The 13,500-nt window shown below is 41.4% G+C and overlaps 1 protein-coding gene across 3 annotated transcripts in view; it reads left to right on the plus strand.

Annotated features, from left to right (window-relative positions):
- The first annotated feature begins 7,991 nt into the window (after positions 1-7,991).
- The window catches only part of zmiz1a (zinc finger, MIZ-type containing 1a), a 103,248-nt gene continuing 97,739 nt past the window's right edge, over positions 7,992-13,500 (plus strand). For 2 of the 3 annotated variants that reach the window (XM_061745112.1, XM_061745111.1), the window contains exon 1: positions 7,993-8,157. The gene's annotated coding sequence lies outside the window, so the exon portion shown is untranslated. Of the gene's footprint in view, positions 8,158-13,500 lie in introns of all 3 variants that reach the window. The other variant, XM_061745109.1, reaches the window with a different exon arrangement.

The following is a 13,500-nucleotide window of genomic DNA, read 5'->3' on the forward strand; positions in this document are numbered from 1 at the left end:
AAAGGCCGAACCCGTGTTAAGTGCTTGAAAACATCCAGTTGCCTTGACATCTGCAACCACACTCTTGTAGAAATTACAGTGAGGATTGCTTCACAAATACAAAACAACCCCCGGTTTCTTTGGCCATTCAGCTATTTTCATGAACTCCCTACAGGATCAACCAAATACTAAATGGATCTGCAGGTGTTCTGTGTTTAAGGATGAGTCACTGTGACCGGCATGTTGGGAAGCAGTAGCGCCATTGAAGAGCAGAGGAGAATGACTCAGCATGGCAGAGGTGAGTGCACATTACAACAAAGTATTTATAGCTTTAAAAAAAAATTAAAAATCTATCAGCTTCAAGGGGGTTGTGACACTAAGAGAACTAAGACGAAGAAAGGCAACCCGCTTCTCATAAAAGAGATGATTAATTGCTTACTTTGAACATGTTTTCTGCACCAGTAACTGAACAAGGAAGTTCACTCCAAGACACCACACGACACAATATTTATCAAACAACACTGCAACAAATCCTTGGTTGAAAACACAGCCAAGCCAAAGCATTCTGAGTTAGAGTGCAGCAATCGACTGGCTTAAAAGGTTATGCGAATCAATACAAAGTTGTTTTGGGCACCAGCGCTATTATATTAATGTCATCCTGAGAAATAGGCACTAGCTTAGGTGGCTTGTCTGGCAGCCTGTTTTCCTTTTTAACTCCAGTCACAAGCTCCTTGATGCAAAGCAAAGATCAGCTCTGACAGCTGTTTTAAAAGGCAGGTTACGGGGGTGTTTTGAATGAGTCTTTGTTTAGAGAAGCAAACAGAGGATAATTTGCTATATTTATAACACTACACAAAGCCGTCCTTTCCTTTGTTCAAGCCTTTTGCCGAGATTTGGTATAAACGCGACACATAAAGCAGGGAACCTATGGAGCTGAATAAAGTGAATTATTACAGCTGTGGGTCCTCGTGAGAGCTGCTCTGTGACTAGTGAGGTAGCTAGATGTGCAGCCAAGGATGACACAGAGGTTGAAGTGGTCACTTATTTACTCAGCTCTCTCCTGATCCCTCTGGCACATGTTCTTTTCCAAGGTCAGGCACTGCATTGCATAATAATATCAAAAGAGAAAATAAATAATAATCACACGTACATGCAAACACACAAATTGTGCAACAATAAGAGGAAGAACAAGCCAACTAAAAATAGGACTATCACTTCAGCCATCACCCCCGAGCGACGGACGACCACTCTTCCTTTCTCATCTCATAACTTAGAGGCCTACTTCAGATTCAGCCATGATTTTAGCTCCTGAACTGTGTGTGAACCCTTCAGATGCACATGCTTTAGTGAACATACACAACCGTGAAGGAACAGTATGCTTTAGCACCCCAAAGAGGCTTCTTTTTTTTTAATGGCTTGGAAAGAACCTATGACACCCTTGTGTTAAAGTGTAAAACCTCTTCATCTACCTCCCTCCACCTCCGTCTACTTGTATCCCCCTCTTCTCCTCCTCTTTCTCATGGCCTGAGGGAGCTCTTAGCTATCTGAATGCTGGTGCTCTATTGTGAGCAGTCATTGATTGCCCCTCTGCCCCCCCACAGCCAGTTATGCCAGTCAGCACTGGGCTGGGGCTGTCTGACTCGTCTACCTCTGCTCAGTGATCATATACAGAAAAGACAGGAGAGAAACGGACAGTCAGATGAAGCAGAGAAGCTGAGATTATCTATTAAAGGCTGTCCACACTTCCAGAGGCCAGCAGTCAAATCAACTGGTTTCTGCCCTCCCCTCCCTGTCGCTCAGCTCCTTGTTCTTCTCACAGCCTGAGACGATCAATGTTGTACTCAACCAGACTTCACTTGTCTTGTTTTAAAATAGCGCTTCTCCGCTTTTTCTCTGCAGGAGATGATCCATTTTACTGACCCGCAGCTCATCCACTTGTCCTTTAAGTTAACCCGCGTTTCAACTCTTGGTTTGGCTACCGTGTCAATCACTAGGAGGATTATAAAGCATGAATATGTCATCTTTTTTAAAAGGTTGTTAAGCATGGTTAAACTGCATTTTCCCATGGTGAAGAGACAAACAACATGTGCTCGCCTCATACATGTTTTTTTTGTCATCTCAAAGGTCCCCTGGGGTGCAAAATACAATAACAAAGGCGAAGATACAATAATCATTCTAAAAACATAAGACTATAACACAGTATCTCGCAAAAAGCAACATATCTGAAAATACAACAGAACCAAATATACAATCCAGAAAAAGACATTGAAACTACAACTTTTCTTTTTTTTCTGCATTAGTTTACCATCATTTTATTGTGTATTTGGTTTGATTTAACAACTATCAAAACCAAAGGAGGTCTTTTCCTGAGCAAAACTCCTTTTAAACAATTTTGAGGATTGACCTTTGGGCTCTAGAAAAGTGCCCGTCACGGCAGCGTTTTATCGACGGATTCAGCATGTGGTTATTTACCATCTATAAAAGTTCAAGTAATGACCTAAACAGTCTGAGAAGCCACTGCAGTAAACTCTAAAAGAGCTCATGTTTTTTTTTTTACAAGATTATTTTACTGATTTTGCTGTTTAAAAAATAATTTGGTTACCATAGTAACAACAGTGCTTGACCTTTGTAAAAACCAGTCCATGAACAGTTTTTCTGACTAGAAACCATTGTTGTTGGGGTCCCCCCCCCTCTCTCCCAGTGACGGGCCAGATCAGTAGGTTTCTCTGTTCTCCTGATGGTAGGACTTCCTTCGTTATGGGACGTTGTGTTCAGCAGCAGGAGCCCATTGGTCCCGACAGCAGGGTGGAACTGTAAACCACCATCACACCTCTGTGTCAATGGGAGAGCTGATGTCAGCACAACTGAAATTCTCCCTCCATCATGTAGCTACATGAAGCATCCATCTCTCCCCCCACTGCTCCAACACAGAGGAGCCTTGTCACCAGCAGAAAGGGTGGCCAAGAGAAATGAAGATCGTTTCATGTTCGAACACAAGTCTGGCCTTGATTGCCACTAATGTTTTAAGGTCTAAACAGTTTTTATATGTTAATTTGATATGCTCTAACACAATGCAATATGCATTAATCTTGTCAGAGCTTGCTCCATTGAGAGTTCTCTTTGTTCTTCTTTGATGTATTCAATAGCCTTTGAAATGTTGCGCATGTGAAATCATACACTGAGCCAAGTCAAGATGAAGTCACCCCACGTATAATCCATCCATCTCATTGGCAGCCATCTGGCTATATTATTTTGAAAAGGCTGAGGCACATGCAATGCTATGAAAGCAGGGATCACTGTCAAGAAGACATATTTTGAACTGCAGAGTGACCTTACCAGCTGCCCCAGCCCCACAACACCCCCCCCCCAACACTCATAACAGCCTTTTTTGCCTTGAGTTGGTAATAAACACAAACTTGATGGGTGAACCCGAGGACATAATATTATGATCAAACTGAAAGCTAAATGGCGAAAGCCAACGATGGATCTGTCTCTTACTGATCCCAGGCTCTTTGGACACAGTGATAAAAGCTGCGATATTTGTCTCCTTTTAAATTGGAGAAAGCTCAAATTGTGACCAGAACCCCAGAGGATTTCAGGTGGAAAGCCAGCATATCGGGTTTGTCAACATCAATATTACTGTTGCAACATCACAGGTGGAAGACATCGATGCAGCATCGGGACAAAGACGTGGGTCATCTCAATGAGTTACATCCAGATTGGGCGGGGGGGGGGTCTGATCATGAGCTCACAGCTACAACATCGTGACATTGACTGCTCACCCAATCTCCATCACAGAAACAGCAGCTCCCCACCCATGAAATAAAAATGAGTGACTGCCAGACGCTGGTGATTTCACCGATCGCATTTGTCCCCATCCGTGTGGATAGCTGCACTGACCAGAGGGCCGGGGTGTCCTTGAGACACCCTGTTACCACCCACTCCCTTCCTCCCCCCCAGCCCCTCCTCCCTGCTCAGGTCAGTACTGATTCAGTGGCAGGAGTCCTGTGGGCAAGACGCTGAAAGAATGACACCCCTTTTTTTTTTTTCACTCTACAAAAACAGGAGGGCGGCCTGAGTCAGTCGCTGCTGACAGGAATCTGACCCTTGGACTTGTTACGTTGTCTGGAGAGAAATAGTTCATTACCTTTCCGCAGGGATAATCTCGTCACCTTTATCGCTTTTATTCCCAATCTTCTATCTACGGATCTTTTATTGGCAGAAATGTGTGTTTGAGAGGTGCTTTTTTTTTTTTTTAAATGATTGTTTATTAGCTGCATTTCATTGGTCTTTTGTGTTTATTTTCCTAAAACAAGACTGAAGAAATCCTGTGCTCAAGCACTGCATGAGGAGTGAGTGATTCTATCTGATGCACTGTGAGCTGAGTTGCCCCCCCCCTGGGCAGTTCAGAGAGAGAGAGAGAGAGAGAGAGAGAGAGAGAGAGAGAGAGAGAGAGAGAGAGAGAGAGAGAGAGAGAGAGAGAGAGAGAGAGAGAGAGCTTGTGCAGGGCGTCAGGAGGAGAGACATTGTTCCTTGACGTCACCGCTCAGCCCAGCCTGCCGCTGCTCTCAAACACGTCTTTGTTATTCCGAGGCTTCCACCGGAGACCGGCCGCCTGCAAAACCCGGAGACCGGTCTGCAGGGCTGCTGGAGCGGGGAGCAGACCGCACGGACTCGCAATCTCATGTGGATGTTGCAAGTTAAATGTGACCAAAAAAATAATGCTAGTGGACATCAGCATTTCTACATTTAATATCTTTTTTGGTGCTGGTGCCACAGGAATAGAATTCAAAACAGTTGGTCCTATGATCTCCTGTAGGCTACCCAAACACCATCCGAAATGCCATACTAAACAGTATATACTAAAAAGTATAAAAGTTTGGCACACTTTTGAGTAAATATCAGTAGTATGCATTCATTTTTTTATTTTTTATTTTAATTCTTTATTTAAATCTTTAAATACAATGAAGAATTAAGAACAATGGTAACATACAAAGATTCGAAAACCATATTGAAAAGAAATAAACAAAAGAATATATAAAGGACAATACAGTTGAATGTAAATTAAAAGGATAAATAAAAATAAAAACAACATAATGTGCGAGAGTAGGTTTCATGTAGTCAAATTGAGCGATTTACATATGCCGATGGTCTTTTGTGCCTTTGTGTTTTTTGATGAGTAAATTGTCCTTATATATTGATCAAGTTCTTTTTTTGGTACAAGGAGTTCAGGCTTTCTGTGGATGAATTTGGACTTGTGTATGTGAAATTTAGCTAAAAATAAAAACAGATTAATAAAAAAGAAAGCGTCCCTATCTTTGTGATTAAAATTATGAAAACCAAAAATAACATTCTTAAAATAAAGATGAAAATCAGAAAAGACAGAATCAACAATATACTTGTGGAAGTCCCTCCAAAATGTATAAGTGAATTCACATGACCAGAATAAGTGAGTAGTATGCATTAATTCGGACATACTATTAAGAGCGCACACGTCACTTCCTGCCGTTGGGAGTATGCAAAATGAGTATGCAAAATTTTTTAGTGCGTCCGAAACATTTGAACGTACTCAATAGTATGCTCTATCCATACTCATTCTGGAGAATTTTATGAGTGTGGATTGATGGACACTAGCTAAGCAGAAACTTCTCACAATGCAATGCAGCGGCATTTGGTTGCTAAGCGATACGTATAGTCATAAGTATAATATTAAGTATAATATTATAATATTATACTTAATATTATATTACAATATAATATGATAATATTCGTATATAATAATATTATATAATGCCATCTTATTTCGGCCAGAATAAACGGGAAAGAGCGGAGCGCTGCTACTGCTGCTGTGACACGTTACTTCCTGACGTGATGTATGCGCTCTTAATAGTACGTCCGAATTAATGCACAATACTGATATTTACTCAAAAGTGTGCCAAATTTAAGTAAACTTTTTAGTATATACTGTTTAGTATGGCATTTTCGGATCTATCTATCTATCTATCTATCTATCTATCTATCTATCTATCTATCTATCTATCTATCTATCTATCTATCTATCATTGGACAATACATCCCTGGTCTTTAAAAAAAAAATCAAACTGAAATACACATGTTTGTTTTAAATAGGTTAAATAACACTTGCTTTTGAAATATTTGTTGATTTTGTATATTATCAAATATCTGAAAGAAAGGAACGTTATCTTTTCAAATAATACAAATTCCACAGAGATCAATGGAAATGTTAATGTTTTTCTTCTCTCGAATGTGTAAAATAAACTGAACCCAAACCAGGAAGAAAAAAACAATACAAAATAACAGTGGACTTGTTGAAATGATAAACCCCTACTTTAAGTTCAGTTTTCTTTTTCCACTGCCAGCATAACTGAACTGCTTCACTAAAACTTATGACCATTTTTCAAAATTAAAGGACAAAAATATTATTTTCTACCTTTCTTTTTTCCCCATTGTACCAAGCTCTATCTATCTATCTATCTATCTATCTATCTATCTATCTATCTATCTATCTATCTATCTATCTATCTATCTATCTATCTATCTATCTATCTATCTATCTATCTATCTATCTATCTATCTATCTATCTATCTATCTATCTATCTATCTATCCATCCATCCATCCATCCATCCATCCATCCATCCATCCATCCATCCATCCATCCATCCATCCATCCATCCATCCATCCATCCATCCATCCAGGGGCGAAAATCCTGTTTCATAGTTGTGGGGGACCATAAACGGTCAAATTTTAGAGAATAAATCCAGGGGGGGACAAGGAATAAAAGTTTTAGCCTTCCTTTAATACAGCATTTTGACATTTTCATCTCTATCTCGCAAACAGGCAGAAGATCTTTCTTGAGTAATACAAAACTATAGCCCCTTTCACACAGAGATTCCGCAATATTGGTGTAAAGAAGTCCTGCCAATACGCCGCCTTTGTTGGTTCACACAGAACCATACAACGCCGGCATAACGCCGCTCCCGTCTGTAAATTCACACAGCATGCCGGCGTTCCGCAATCAGAGGCGTGACGACAGCGTCAGCGCTGGCCCCGGCTGGCCCCGGCATGCCGGCTGTGTCATTCACACAGACCCCGTTTCGTCTCTGTGACGGCTCTGTGACTACCTCCGCTGCCGGCTTATTGGTGGGGCCACTTGGTCCCCCCATTCCGCCTCCGTGACTTTCACACAGAACAGCGAGGCGGCTTAAAGGCGCAACGTTCCCGCCTCGAACTGGCTGTGTGAAAGGGGCTAATGGTATTAGGTGGAAGGTGGCAATAATACAGCACATCTGACATAATACACTGCAAAAACCCAAAATCTTAACAAGAATATTTGTCTTATTTCTAGTTAAAATGTCTCATTTTTAGTTAAGAAAAATCTCATTACACTTAAAACAAGACTCATCACTGGAAAAAAACAACAATTTTCCCTTGTTTCAAGTAGATTTTCACTTAAAATAAGTAGAAAAATCTGCCAGTGGAACAAGATTGTTTTGCTTATAAGATAAATCTTGTCGCACTGGCAGATTTTTCTAATTATTTCAAGTGAAAATTTACTTGAAACAGGTGAAAATTGTCAAATAACAAGTTATTTTTCTGGTGATGACTCTTGTTTTAAGTGTAATGAGATTTTACTGTTTATTATTATTTTTGATTTCGGTTTTGGTCACAAATTTTCATTTTGGTGCATCACTACTAAATACTACTGCATTGTTCCAAAATTATTAATTCTGTCTCAAATTATTCTAGGGGGGGGACAGCTTTACTAATGGGGGGGACTTGTCCCCCCTGTCCCCCCCGGGATTTTCGCCCCTGCATCCATCCATCCTTAGTCAATGTGGGTTTAACGGCGGTTTGCATGTAGTAACACCTTTACTCCCCGCACTCCTGTGTCCTTCCGCGGCCGTCTAGTCCGTGTTTTCCCGGCAGCCGCCGTGCACGGCTCTCTGGTAACTGAATAGCCAGTGTAATCTGACACTTCAACTTGCTGTGCTCTACGGTAGTTGATTCAGTCAGTCAGTCACACAGTCTTCGGGGATCTCACGTCGTCTTTGTGAAGTGAAGGCAGCGAAAGAGAGGAGCGCCGTAAAAAAAAAAACCCACACGCGGTTTGGACAAAAACACTACGCGGCTTTGTCACTGAGATCCGACCTGAAAGTAAGTTTCGCGTCTGCTCTTTTTTTTTGCGTCTTTATATTATTATGATTGCTGTTGTAAAGCGTGCGCGGCTCTCTCGAGATGGGGCTTTGCCTCCTGCTGGACGGACTCTTACCTGCTAACAATGGAGTGACCTCCGGGAAACCTCTTCACCGCCGCGGATGAACCCGTGTCAGCGCGGACCGGGACTCCTGCTGCAGCCACGGCGTCAGTTGGCTTTATTATGATAAAGATGCATGCTTTTATTACACAGTTCCAGCCTGTGGACGCCTCTGTGGATCAGCTGGTGGCTCAGTTGACGCTAAACTGAGAATGTGTGTCAATGTATGCTTGTTGACTCCCACCGAGGCTATTATCGGCTACCTGTTGTAATACAATTAGGTGCCATGTCCAAGTGTCGCCTTGCTGTTTTACGACACCAGTGATAAGGCAACAGGGATATACCTTCTCCACCTTGAGGTGCACCGATAATAACCAGTACTCGAGTGGTAAAAGAAAATCAGGGGGGATGGTGGATTTTATCATATGGGGACAGATCATTTGTGCTGATTACAAATAATATAATATATTACAAATAATAGCACTGACCAAAACACCTGCAGAAATACTGCAGGAATGACATAGCAGCAGATAAATGCAGCCTTCTGTAAGCTTTAAATATCCACTGTTCTTACATCAAATACATCAAAACACAACAATAAAAAACAGTTTTCTGCACTTATCAATATGACTCTGTCCTTCACAGGATAAGTAAAATGGATCACTGCAAAAACTCACAATCTTAACAAGAATATTTGTCTTATTTCTAGTTAAAATGTCTCATTTTAGTAAAAAAAATCTCCTTACACCTAAAACAAGACTCATCACTGGAAAAAACAACAATTTTCACCTGTTTCAAGTAGATTTTCACTTAAAATAAGTAGAAAAATCTGCCAGTGGAACAAGATTTTTTTGATTGTAATGAGAAGATAAATCTTGTCCCACTGGCAGATTTTTCTACTTATTTCAAGTGAAAATTTACTTGAAACAGGTGAAAATTGTCAAATAAGTTATTTTTCTGGTGATGACTCTAAATGTTGAAATAGCAGTAAAACCACATTCATTGATGAAATGACATAAGGGATGGAAAGGGGAGATGGCAGTTCTACAGGGGGGATGATGTGGACCGATTTTATTTCAGGGGGGGATGCCATCCCCCCTCATCCCCCCTCAACTCGAGTACTGATAATAACACTTGAGTGTGTTCACCAAAGGAAATCTCTGGTTCCCAAATGTGATGTCAGCTGGGACTTGTGTTGCAGGGGGCTCCAGTATTTAAAATGAGTGATTGAATCCGCCTGGACGGTGCATGCTGTTCCCGCTTGCACACACACCTTGCTTGCACCGTGCAGCAGCAGCGCCACGCTTGTTTTCTAAATGTGGACGAGCTGCTCTGCTCAGCGCAGTCTTGTGCCTCAAGTCTGGCGGACCCTCCCCGTTAAATTCCTCCTGTCTGGATGAGAGGCCAGCCGGGGCAGAGAGGAGAGAGAGAGGGGTGGGGGTGGTGGTGAGGTGGAGACTGCCGGTCTTTCATTACCCTGCACCCTACAACGAAGAGGGCAGCTGAAGTTCTTCCAGAGGTTGAAAAAGAACATTATATTCTTATTAGTGAGGTGTTCCGATGTGTATGGCAGTAGCAGATGATTGTTCTGCAGCTTTATGATGTTTAGGAAGCTGTGTAATGAATGTGCTGCTGTTATTTATCCCTACAATTATGGTTCTGCGTTAAATCGACGCAGAGCCTACGCCGTAGGGTATGGCGTAGGTTACGCGGCGACGCACACCGTACGCCGTAGGCTCTGCGTTGGTGTAACGCGGAACCATAAATCATCCTTTATCCTCAAAATGCAAGCAGCAAGCAGCCAGGAAGAAATGGCATAGAAACAACATCCTAAGAGATCTGACACAGTCTCGGGGTGAAACCAAACATTGCACACTTGAAACAGGCTTTATGTTCATTGCAAGGGTATTGCACTGGATTGCAGGTGTTTGTGTTATTGTGTCCACTCCCTTTATGTCTGTCTAAGAAAGTGTGTAAACACATTTCGGATGGGTGCACCCTCCAGTGTCTACTTCCCTGGTAATTTAAATTGGTGATGTAATGAAATTGTTTCAGCAGCAACACTTGTCAGCCGCACCACATTAATTAGTGCTGCTGTTAGGCGCCCCGCTACCCCCCCCCCCCCCACCACCACCTCCCACCTCCTTCTTCTGACAAACCAAAGGAGAATTGAGTCATTCCTGCAAAGCATGAAAAGAAGACGCATTCATTCAGAGCAGGTTACCTGATAAATTGTGAAAGAAAGAGGGCAAGGAATTAAAGCCATCTGCAAGTGTTTGAAATTTGTGTGTGCATGTGTGAATTTCCTTAGCGTCTGTTGTCCCTCTTGGGGCCTCTCTGGAACCAGCCAGCCAGCCAGCCAGCCAGGAAGGCAGGCAGGCAGGCAGGCAGGCAGGCAGGCAGGCAGGCAGGCAGGCAGGCTGCGAGACATGACAGAAGAGTGTCTGATTCACTAAACAGGCTAAGGGCTCCTGTGGACTCACTCTGAAATCAAATTTAGTTTTTTTTTCTTTTCTTTTTTTTTTTAGAAGCTCTGAGAATGGGCTCAAATGCAAGCATGCTTTGTGAAACTGGATAGCTTGGTTCTCCATGCTGACTGCCAGACATTAAAGGAGATCATGCTGGAAATAAGTGAATGTTTTAACATGGACAGAAAGGCAAACACATGCACTGGCAGCCCTACAAGTTGCATGAAAAATATGAGGAAGGAGACATGTCTGTGTCCAACAATATGTTTATTCGCCACCCCAAACAAAGAGACAGAATGTAGAGATCATTCTCTTCTAGACACAGCATTGGCCAATATGGCAGTTTTTTGAAAATATTGGATTTTTGTCTGAAGAAACGTATTAGGCTGCAGCCAGTTGTATCAGTTTCAAACACCTGCAACAATTAGTCAGGCTCACATGCTTTGTATACACAGAGAGAATAAGACAGTAAGTGCACCGTCCTCCTATCTGTGAACCTCTATGAAGCAGTGAGGTAATTCAGATCAGTAGTACATACAGGGGGAAAACAAGTAATTACTTGTGTCGCAGTAATTAGCTTTTTGTTACTCAGCAATTTACCAAGTTGCATAGGCTTCTCTGGCGTCTGCACAGCTGCAGCCTGCTTTAGGTACTTAAAACCTGGAGATCGCTAATCAGTGTTTTGACAGCCTGACATTTCATCTGACTGTTCATGTTGGAGTGCGGCAAAATACTTGCTGCCTGTTCACATGACATGTACTGTTGTAGTCTGGTGTCTCGCCATCAGCTGAAACCCACCCACTTGTGTATGGAGGAGCAGCCAGTCATTGTTTCTGCCTCGCTGTCTGAAATGTGGTTCAGATTTGGCAGTGTGTTAAATCTAAAAGTGAGGTTTTTGTTTTTCAATTTGTCTATTTTGAGCTTTTAATAAAGGAAAACTTTTCTTGCCACACTGTTTTTTTTTGGAAAGACTTATTCTAAGAATAAGAGCTTAAAATTAGGTTACGCTCTCGTGTTCAACCCCTTAACTACTTCTTAACTCTCGTAATTCCAGCCTTAAGTCTGCAGCTAAGCTCATGACAAGTTAAAACGGGTAAATGTAGCACATAATAGTCCACTGGAAATGAAGCAACTGACAGATAAAAGTCATCTTGGTGACTGTCATGACATTGGTGTGTCACAGGAAGCCAAAAGTGAACCCAGATGAGGGGCTGATCTATGCCTGTCACTGCCATCCTTCAAGCTGCAAACCTTGCACTGCGGTCTAGTTTGTGGCTGAAACACGGCCAGTTTAAACTCATGAGGTGGCAGGAGGAGGTCAGGAGAGTCATCGTGAATAATGCTGAGTCCCTTAGCAAAGCATTTAAGCTCAGGGGGAGGGATGAGCAGCGTTGTTTGGCCACCTACTGTGGAGGAGAGGTGTGGAGCAGCGCTGCTGTTGAACCCTTCTACAGTTGGAATAATCCACTTCTCACAGACTTTCAGCCAAGTTCTCCGTTTAAACCATACGACGGAGTATTAGGGCCAAACTAAGACAAAAAAATTACGAGAATAAAGTCATAATATTACGAGAATAAAGTCGTAATATTTTGAGAATTAAGTCGTAATATTACGAGAATAAAGTTGTAATATATTATAAATATATAAATATAATTTACAAGATGCTCAATATTCCTCATTTTAACACAGGGAGAAGACTGCTCTTCCTGTTAGAGTTCTCATAAATTACCACTTTATTTTCATAATATTATGACTTTATTCTCATAAATTACCACTTTATTTTCATAATATTATGACTTTATTCTCATAAATTGCCACTTTATTCTCGGAATTTTACCACTTTATTCTCAGAATTTTACGACTTTATTCTCAGAATTTTACGACTTTATTCTCGTAATATTACGACTTTATTCTCGTAATATTACGACTTTATTCTCGTAATATTACGACTTTATTCTCGCAATATTACGACTTTATTCTCGTAATATTACGACTTTATTCTCATAAATTACGACTTTATTCTCGCAATATTACGACTTTATTCTCGTAATATTACGACTTTATTCTCGTAATATTACGACTTTATTCTATTACGACTTTATTCTCGTAATTTTTACAACTTTATTCTCGTAACTTCCAATTTTTTTTTGTCTTAGTTTGGCCCTAATACTCCGTCGTAAAACCAGACCTACATCTCTATAATGTGTTTTTTTTTCTTTTCTTTCCTTTCCTTGAAATCAATATGCTGTGCCTTTGCTTTGTCAGACAGTTTTTGCAGTATAACAGAGACAAAACACAGACTGAACCTGTGTTGCTTAAGAGCTGTTGCCTCAACCTTGAGCAAAATCAGTGACATGCAGCCCTTTTCTTTTTTTTTTTCTTTCTTTGGTCAGATGAGGGTGAAACAGGGTGTATAGAGGGCTAGGCTGAAGTTTCAGCCTGTTACCGTCTCATGTTTGTTGGATTTCATGTACTTTGAGAAACCGATTCAGGGGAATGGCCGTGTCCAATTCAGCTCCGTCGAGACTCAGGTCCTTGAATCAAAATTGACACCTGGCCTCACCAGGAACAATATGAAAGTCAGAGAACACAAGGAGGAACAAAATGTTCCCTTTATCTATGCATTCGCCCACTGGTGCTGCCTGCACTCAAGACTTCTTACCATTGCATGCAATTACTCTCTTCTTTTTTTTTTTCTTTCTTTCTTTTTTCTGCTGATGAAATCCTTACAGCCGGGTTCAGCTGAGCTGCATTTAAGTGTGTATGTGTTGGTGA

Source organism: Cololabis saira, chromosome 17 (genome assembly GCF_033807715.1).
Source record: "Cololabis saira isolate AMF1-May2022 chromosome 17, fColSai1.1, whole genome shotgun sequence".
Classification (NCBI taxonomy): domain Eukaryota; kingdom Metazoa; phylum Chordata; class Actinopteri; order Beloniformes; family Belonidae; genus Cololabis; species Cololabis saira.